Source organism: Epinephelus lanceolatus, chromosome 17, assembly GCF_041903045.1.
Source record: "Epinephelus lanceolatus isolate andai-2023 chromosome 17, ASM4190304v1, whole genome shotgun sequence".
NCBI classification, from domain to species: domain Eukaryota; kingdom Metazoa; phylum Chordata; class Actinopteri; order Perciformes; family Serranidae; genus Epinephelus; species Epinephelus lanceolatus.
In genome coordinates, this window is record NC_135750.1 from 42245001 (window position 1) to 42254972 (window position 9972).

Genomic DNA, 9972 nt, shown 5'->3' on the forward strand with positions numbered 1-9972 from the left:
TGTTGGAATTTTTGTGTCTCAATTTAATTGTTACTCCTATGTTTCATCTAGGTCTTGGATCATGCTATTCTACACATGTCTGTGCAGCAGCATATGTTACATATACCACTCCTGCTTCAGCACCATATGATGTCCTGCATCGACACACTGATCCAGCGCATAAGCCTTTGGGCATCGATATAGCAATTGATCCAGCTGTATAAACCTTTAGGCATGGACATACCACTACTCTTCCAGTGGCATAAGCCTTTACTTCCAGCGGCAAAAGCCTTCACTTCCAGCGGCATAAGCCTTTACTTCCAGCGGCATAAGCCAGCGGCATAAGCCTTTACTTCCAGCGGCATAAGCCTTTACTTCCAGCGGCATAAGCCTTTAGGCATGGACATACCACTGATGAGCCACAGGAATATGTCGTTTATATGACGCCAGTGGCTACCAACTGGGATGCAAATGTTAATTTGAAGATGCGGTTATAAAATGAATGTGTCACAAGTCACCATTAAATTTGTTTACTCATTTTGATCATTTCTTTCGGCTGAGATGTGATATTGATAAGTGACTGTGTGCAGCCGGCAACACATTTCCCAGAGATCACGGTAGTGTAACCGAGCGGGTGTAATTGCGCCTATAGGCTACTAGGGATAATAAAATAAAGATACGGGAAACTCTATTCACTGAACGGGTCGCACTTCAGTCTTCAGCGCTTTTGCCTTGAACAACCAAAAAACACTGAGACCACACACATTTCCGTTATGTCCCTTCAAAATAAAAGTACTCGACCGGAAATGGTTTACAGTATTATGTTCATACATTAATGTAAAACAACAAATTACGCTTTACAGCTGGAAAGCGCATGCGCAGACACTGTAAACATGGACACTTATTGCCAGAGACCGTACTACTATTTAGAAAATAAAAAATTATTTCACCCTATAATGTTTGTTATGTATATCACCCCTGTCAAATACCACTTAGCCTAAAATACTCATAGACACACATTTCATATACGAGTAAAGGAAATACTGCCTATGTCTATGTAACTATAGCTTCACTCTCAAGCAAAAATTGGAATTTATAGTAAAACTATATGTGGTGTAATCAATAAACATTTATTTTTATATAGCGCTTTTCAGGTACACAAAGACAATTTACAAGTTAAAAACAGAAATATAAAAACACACTGAAAATATAAAGAAAGAGATAAATTATACATTAAAATTTTTGTTTTAAAAAGGTGAGTTTTGGTGAGTGTTTTATATGTGGATTGTCATTTCAGACTATCCAAAGATGGACCATAAAAAAAATACCCCAATATATTAATATAACAGTTGTTTGACACAATAATTCGGACTGGAAATTTTATATGAAGTAATGTATTATTGTGTTCTCCTAATAATGAAAACCTGTCACTAAGTATCGTTTTGTTGGTTGACTCAAAGTTTCTGCTATCGATTAGTCAGACTGGCTACGGTGGCTGGGCTAACATTAGCCATGTTAGCTAAGGCTAGCGCTTTCATTAGCTTTAAGTAGTTTATAGGCAGACATTTAGACATATTACTTTACTATCATATCGTAAGAGTCCCACGTGTAATTACTGTCTATATGCGTACATCCCAACAACATAACATACATATATTCCTTTACTTGCGGTAAAGTGTTAAGTTAGCATTGTCAATAAAGACAAAAAAAAATGTATACATTTACGGTAGTACTTGTCATCAAACCAGCCCAATGGCATTAAATTTGCATATTCATCAGGGGGCGGTACCCATCCAACTGTCTCTCAGTGCCATAACAATCTCAAGCGGCACATACCGTCGTGTGTCTGTGGAATAACAGCGGCATAAAAGCAGCATACCACTCCGAGAATCTGTATGCCAGTCTGGGGATCGGTATATACCAGTCTAGGGATCTTTATGCCAGTCTGGGGATTGGTATATACCAGTCTAGGGATCTTTATGCCAGTCTGGGGATCGGTATATGCCGCTGAGCAGCAATCGACATACCTTCAGCCACTTTTCGATCTCGGCCGTCACTCCTGATATGAGTGCTGACGTGATGATAATGAATATGACACTGATTTAGTTTCAAGGCAGCAAGATGAATTTTGGTTGTGGTTGTGGACTGGATGTACTTTGTTGTTTGCTATAGTTTCATCTGTGCGTTTATGTGTAAATAGGCTTGGCCTGTTGTGTGTGAATGTTAGAGTGGGATCAGAGGGGTTAATCTGAGCAAGCATGTGTTCGTGTTCAAGCGTGTACTGTAGATGTGACTGTGTGGCGTCGGAATAAAAAAAGTGCTTCGCAACGTTATTTAATACAATAGTAATATTGTCTGTTTCAATGTATGTGCCCCCCCACCCCCTCCGCGTGACTTGAAATTATGCCCCCCCCTTGATGCGTTCTGCGGTCCATGCTACAAACTGATACGCTTGTAACGAATGTACCACGCGTCTTTTATTTTGTTGCTTTTATCTTTTATTAAATTTTACACTGATCACTTCCATAAAATAAAACGAGAAATTGGAAAAGAGGAAAAGAGTTTAAAAAATTGTTAAAATTAAATTAGGGAACTGATCACAGATGTATTGTCTCTGTGTGTTTTTACATCTACTGTATTGTTGCTTTAATTTGCAGCTATGCTTTTAATGAAGCTGACATGGCATGACAGTGAAGCACCAACTTAACTACAACATCTACCGTCCATGGCCAACTACCACTGTCCTTTACAGCAGACAAGATGAGGGCGGAGCTCATGAGACTGTACAGGAAAGGCTGCAGGCCTTGGAGGGGGTCCACTGTGGACCCCCTCCAGTTTGCCTATCAGGAGCACATTGGAGTGGAAGATGTGGGTCTCTACATGCTGTATCAGGCCTACACCCACTTGGAGGAGCCAGGATGTTGTTTGAGGATCATTTTGCTTGACTTTTCAAGTGCTTTTAATACTATCCTGTCCCCCATACTGAGAGACCAGTTGGAAGGGGATGGGAGTAGATCACTTCCTGACCTCCTGCATAACAGCAGGCTAACAACCAGGCTTAGTTTAGCCTGGTGCCTTATCTGTCCAGCCAGCTGTCAATGCGATCGGAAATCAATGGGTTTTACCGTCATTTCATGTTCTTATGTACGTATTTGCCTCATTTTTGAACAAAATACATTAAGCCTACAATAATAAAAAAAAAGTTTAACATTTAAAACATTTTTGTCATGGCCCAAACATACTTTGACATGCACATATCCTAACCAATAAAAGGATTAATTGTTGGAATAAACATACAAGTAGGTGTATTTGGCATTAACACAATTAGTGGTTATTAGGTTTCATAACTGTATGACCTTCCCAAATTATATTCCCAGTTAACTGGACCAATAACTCCAGTGTACTTTACATCAGTGAATGAAAACATGAAGATGAAACCACAATATTCTTTGACCTCATTTTATTTAAATGAAAAATACTGTAATCAGTTACTGTCTGCTTTGAGCTGTGGAGAGAAAGAGAGAAATAACATTGATTAATACATTGTGTCATGCTTACAATGTGCATTAAAATCACTTACGTCTTTTTCTAGTTTCTTAATTTCTAAGTCCAATTTAGTCCAGTTTTTCTTTTAATTTGTCAATTTGTATTACACTGCAAGACAATCCAAAGTCAGACAGTCTACATAACACCAGTGGTTGATTAACGAATGAATAAAATGATTGATTCCATGTACAGTATACTGGAATAATGTACCTTGTATGAAGAGGGCGGTTTCCCCCCCTCCGTCCTCCATCATCGGCCTGCCTCGGTTCTGATCCAGGGCGAGCTCTTCTGCTGGTGTGAAATCAGCAGTTGCTGAACTTCCACTGCTCACCTTTAGGGTGAAGTGTACAACTGTTAATTTGTGGAAGGAACCCTAATTATGACAGATTCATTTGCGCCGCAAGTGTATATTTTTAGATTACGCATTCAGTCGGTCCGCAATTGTTTGCCACGCGCTCTCTCTCTGCTTTAATATTGCTTCAGTGTTTCCTTTCTTCGTGACTATGTTTTACCTCTTCATAAGTGTCCATGGTAAGACGCTGTTCACTGGGTGAGAAGTATGCGGCACGTGCCCTCTCCATTGCTGCATCGGTGAATCTGTGATCGATCTCGGGGTCTGTTTAAGAAAGCCGTGGACGCGCACTCACCTGAATAAGTTACACCTGGCTTGACAAAGCCGCGCCCCCTCAGCCTGGCTTGGTGTTCGAGCAACCAATTAAGCCAGGATGGATTTAGGGGAATTTGTCCAGCCTCACTTTTCCACTTATCCTGGATTGTTTAATTCTACTTTCGAACAACAGGCCCCTGGTTAAAAAAGCTGGCTCCATGCTCAGCAGGAGACTGGACCCACTAAGAACTGGTGGAGAGGAGCACACTGAACAAACTGAAAGCTATAATGGACAATAGCAGACACCCTCTCCACAGCCTCCTGGAGCAATAGAGGAACAACTGCAGCAGTTGGCTCATCTCACTGCGTTGGCAGCATTGCAGAACTGAGCGTTTCAGGAGATCCTTCATCCCCACGGCAATAAGACTGCTAAACACCTCCTGAATCCGGTCACACACACTTACACAGATGACATTATCCACAACTGGACTGGACTGTGGAATGGGCAATTTTAGTTTAATTAAATTCTTATTTATGCATTTATTTTGACTTATTTTATTTTATGTATATTTTAATACCACTGTATTGTTGATGAGGGGAAGTGTGGTTGTTGTTTTTTGTCTTTTATGAGCTGCTGGATAATTTTCCCTTCAGGAATGAATAAAATTATTTCTATTCTATTCTAATCTATTCTATTCTATTTGAAAGCAATAAGATACTTTGCAGTGTTAAAGTGTGTAAAGTAATGCGTTTACTGATTACACTACTTTTTTGTCACTTTAGATACTTAAGCAACATTCAATTTAAAACATTTATTTCAAGTGTCCCTCTCAGGCATTAGAATATGATGTAACCCTTATACAGCTTTAGGGTGAATACACATGAGAGATGGGGGACTTTTCCAAAAGCACTTAAGAGATGTTATCTTTTGCACTTCCGCTCCATCCTTCCCACAGAAAGACAGAGGGATGTGGGTGCAGAAGACAGACTGGTCAGTTTACAGAGGCCACCACTTAGCCAGTAAAAAAATGGTCAGTGTGGAATGGAGAGTGTGAGAGACAAGACAGGAGGAGGACTGAAATGAGGGGGCAGTGAAGTAGGGGCAGGAGTAGGAGGAAGGCAGCAAGCGGTGTCACATTACATTGTTAGTTTGTTGAGTTTCAAGAGTGAGTGATTCACTTCCTCATGTGTGACTATGGGTGTAATCACACCAGTCTGTGTATAGAGACTGATGGCTTGTCACAGCTTGTTTTGGGGTTGATTAAAGTTCATACGACACATTTCACACCAAGTGGAAACCCACTGAGCATCTTGTAACTGTCATGTCCCCATGTGTTTATCAGGATATGATTAAACCATGAGCTATCTGGAATCAGATTATTACACAGGGGCAGCGTATTATTGGTGAGACAGGTAAACAGGAATAATTGGGCCTAGCCCTTCCGTTTACTTGAGCAATTTTTTTTCTTGCGCAATGCAGTACACTTAAAATGTGAAAGTAGCTTTATCCACTATAAGAATACTTAAGCAAAAAATATCTGTACTGTTCCTGCAGTGTTCAGTTGAGTGGGGATGAAATGTTGGTTGGTCTGTCAGTCAAACTCTTTGGTTCAGACTAAATTATCTCAGCAACTGAAATTTTGAACAGTTATTATCTATACAACCTAGCTAAAAGATGATGTACATCAATAAACCACAATAATTGATTTAAGTATTGAAATGTGTCGTCAAAAAAAAAAGGATCAAACATTTCATTTAAAGGAGAAAGTATTTAAAGAGAACATTTCTTACACTCCAACGTTGTACATTGTTCATTTTTTGAGATATGCTTATTTTAATGACCAGAGTGAAAAGCCATTCACTGTTGCATGTTACACACAATCTGGTGCAATGACATCATAGGAGTGCACAACATGATGACACAGAAGACAGAAGCCTTAGCTCACTGATGGCAAAAAGTATGAATTCTCTAGCTATTATCATTTTTATTTTAGATTGATATATCCAGGATCATGCAAACAACGGTCTCCCTCGGCCGTAATGGGGAAATTCCAGTGTATTTCCAGTGAAATACTACATTTGCACGGCACATAAAGAAAGGTAACATAAGATAATGATGTGATGATGAGGAAGACAGACACCTTAGCTTTCTGCTGCTAAAATAATGAGTGTTTAAGCTGTTGTGGTTTTTATTCTAGATCGATCTATACATACAGGATTATGTAAACAGCAAGTATCTTTCCCTGTCATCCGTGGGAGGTCCATTTTTAAAAGGCTAATTTGCTGATTCTAACATTAGCAAATGTTTAAATGCTAACATTTGCTAATTAATGCTACAACTGTAAATATAGTTAAAATATTAGACCTGCTACATATCAGCATATTGGCATGTCATAAGCCCCTTTTCCGCCAACATTTCAGGAACTTTTATTTCCAGGAATTTATTTACCTGGGTAAAAGAATTCCTGGTAATCTGTGTGGTTTGCGTTTCCAGCGCACCTCAAAGTTCTGGAAAATTTATTCAAATCAGGCTGATGACGTAGATGATTCAGCATGTGCCCTGTATTTGGCTCCACCAGCTTGGCTGGTTACATGCTGGTGTAGAGAGTTGGGGCTGTTTGTCTCAGCCAGCAGCTAAGTTTAAAAGTATTTTAAGATAGTGTCAAACTACGTTAGTCTACATACAGACAGCCGTCATTTGAGCTTATTAGTAACAATTCGCTATCAGCCGAACTAGCATGCTGTCCTTGTGTAAAACATAACGTTAGTGACGGTGGATGAGAGCAGAGCATATTGAATATCGCTGTCTGCATATTTACATGTTCATGCCTGCTGAACACATGTATTGATAAAGTATTGGCTTCTTATTCGCCAAGGTTTAATTTCACTTACAGTAACATAGTAATTTAGTAATTTTCGAGTTATCTTCACCACGTTTCCACCGAGGCCACTCAGCTGTTCACTGGTTACTGTGTCTTGTACACGTTTGTGTGTAGATGTTTGTGTATGTGGAGGAGTTCAGTGCTGGCACAAAAGAACCGATACTGTTAGCGCTTATCAATGCTACGGTCTTTGATAATTTAGCCCCGGGGCTAATTTAGTACTGGGTTTCGGTACCAAACGAAGTGAAGCTTGTAGAAATTAACTGAGAATTGCACTGAACTGAATTGCACTGAACTGTCTGCACGAGTTGCACTTTTAATCTCTTTTATTGCTATGAATGTATGTATGATGTTTGCTGCTGCAATACTGGAGTTGCCAAACTGTTTTTCATTGTTTTTTTTGGAGCAATGACAATAAATTTCTATTCTATTCTAAATAAAGTTTGCAGCGGCTGCCCGTGCCAGGAAGTGCGGAACATTGCAAGTGTGTTCCACCAATCAGCATTCTTCAGCACACAGCCCCGCCCCCCAAGAATTCCTGGTAATCTGAAAAGTCCTACCCTTCTTATAGGTACTTTTTTCAGGGAAAGTTTGGGGTTGAGGGAAAGTTTTTTCCCTGAGTAATTTTGGTGGAAACGCGCCGAGGTTTTTCAAAATCCTGGGTTAATGATAAATGGTCCTACGGTGGAAAAGGGACTTTAGTCACCAGCAACTGTAGTATACAGAAACATGTGCATGTCTGCCTTCAAGTTTGCAGCTGTATACACCCACATCTGTACCGAAGTGTGATCAAGACTTATGTCTTTTTATAGGGTGCATAAGAAATGGGGTGGGGGTGGACAAAATTATATAAAATTGGAGGTGGGAAGCTTTTATTTAGGATTCCACGGCATGCTGAGTCTGAAAAATTGCTCAGTGAAAATGTTGATTTTCTCCTTGTCCTCCAGGCACGTGGATAGAAACATTACTTAGTTTGTACTGGCGGGAGTATTTTCCTCTGCACCCATGATTCTCAGTAAGAACGACAAATTATGTGGTTATTTTCAGATTAATAAATGTTGGTTAGTTACGCTGGAGGGGAAAACAGATGGAAAAACAACACTGACAAATCAGCAAGAATTTTTTTCTATGTACTGTATATATTTCATAAGTACCAGCCACGTCAGTTGGTAAGTAACAAAGTGATCTTACTGTCCTCTAACAAAAGAAGACCACCCCTTATCAAGCACAACAGTTCCAGAGCCAACACTCTGCCCCCTCCCCCACAGAGAAGTGATGTTTCACATTCCAGGTGCCTTTTTATACTGCCAAGGTCCCAGTAATCTCTCAAGACAGATTCTGCAATTTACATTGTAGAATCTGTCGGCACCGTTTGTTCAGTCATTACCTTATTTTTATATAGTCTATGGTTATTACAGACACCGCTAATGGCTAACGTTAACAGCTAACGGTTAGCCCAGCTAATCTATGATAACCATGTTATTAATTAGCCTACAAAACGTGCACACAGAAATAGTAATGTTTGTTCAATCATTGTGTTTATAGACTTAACAAACATCAGATTAGTCTAAACGGTGATATAGTGATGTGAAAAATGTGATATATAGCTAAACTCTGCTGGTTTTCTACCCGAAGTATTTGTAAACAACACGGCGATTCCCTGGGGGCACCGCCGGAAGTGAAGGGTGTGAGCAAGCGCCGAGGCCCCTGCACTTCCGTTAGTCGAAAAACTCTGGGCTGTGCCTCCATAAGTAAAGGAAGGAACAAAAAAAAGTTTTTTTTTAACCGATGGATTTCCAGATTGAGGTCCCAGTGACTAAGTCAGCTCCAACTCTGCTCCTTGCCCTTGCAGGTGCAGAGCATTAAATGAAATGGCTCCTTGTTGATATTTCAGATTTCCCAGCCACCAGGCAGTCCTTGTGAGCAGCATCTGAAGGCAAGCTTGCTGAAGCAGCATTCTAGCGGAAGGAGGTTTTGACTCTCCAGCTACAAGTAGTTTACCTTTGATTCCAAATAGGCTGCTAGTAACTGAGAATTCTACTTACCCTTTTAAAGGCATACTATGCAGGATTTTTTTTGCATACTGTTTATGAAAGTACAGCACCTCAAAATGGTGAAAAAAACACTAAAATGGCACAGCTGGCTGACTTTCTGTTGGGTACCGTCACGACCTGGCTCAAAGGTATGACAAAATATGGAGACCACACATGACTTTAAATATCATGGATATTCAGTTTTATTCAACAAACAATTATCTAATCCATTTTTCACAAATAACCAACGAGATTAGCACATCTCTACCTTAACCCTTTAACCACAAAAATTTCCCCATCCCCTCCCAATACCACCTCCCTCCCAATTCTCATGACCCAGCAACCTTGGATCCGGAGGAAGCACTTTTAAGAGTACATAAAAAATTGGGACCGAAGAAATACAAAAGAGGAATAGACAAATTTTACCCAAAGGTAAATCTTAAGTCCAAGGCGCACATGACAATGCATCCGCAACTACATTTTCCTTGTCTTTAATATGACGTATATCCAAATGATAGGGTTGCAAAAACAAGGCCCACCACATCAATCTTTGGTTCGGGTTTTGAAGCGAACGCAAAAAAGTTAATGGGTTATGGTCAGTATATACCACCAGAGTAGAACCTGACCCAACATAAACATCAAAATGTTGGAGGGCCCAAACAAGAGCAAGTGCTTCTTTTTCTATGACAGAGTAATGCCTTTGGTACCCTTTGAACTTCTTAGAGAAGTAACGAACGGGCCTTTCCTCCCCCTTTTCATCTGTCTGTAACAAAACTGCACCCGCCCCAACATCACTTGCATCTACTTGCAATTGGAAAGGCAAGTCCAGCTGGGGAGCTGTGAGCACAGGAGCGGAAGACAACAGACACTTCACTTGGTCAAATGCCTGCCGACAAAGGGGAGACCAAACATATTTAACGTCAGC

The 9972-nt window shown here is 40.2% G+C and overlaps 1 long non-coding RNA gene across 1 annotated transcript; it reads right to left on the reverse strand.

Annotated features, from left to right (window-relative positions):
- Nucleotides 1–3422: 3422 nt before the first annotated feature.
- LOC117248765 (uncharacterized) lies at nt 3423–4212 on the reverse strand. Its single transcript, XR_004500934.2, has 3 exons — nt 4038–4212; nt 3736–3856; nt 3423–3484 (listed from the first exon to the last, which is right to left on the reverse strand). It is a non-coding gene; the product is annotated as an uncharacterized LOC117248765 (long non-coding RNA).
- Nucleotides 4213–9972: the final 5760 nt, after the last annotated feature.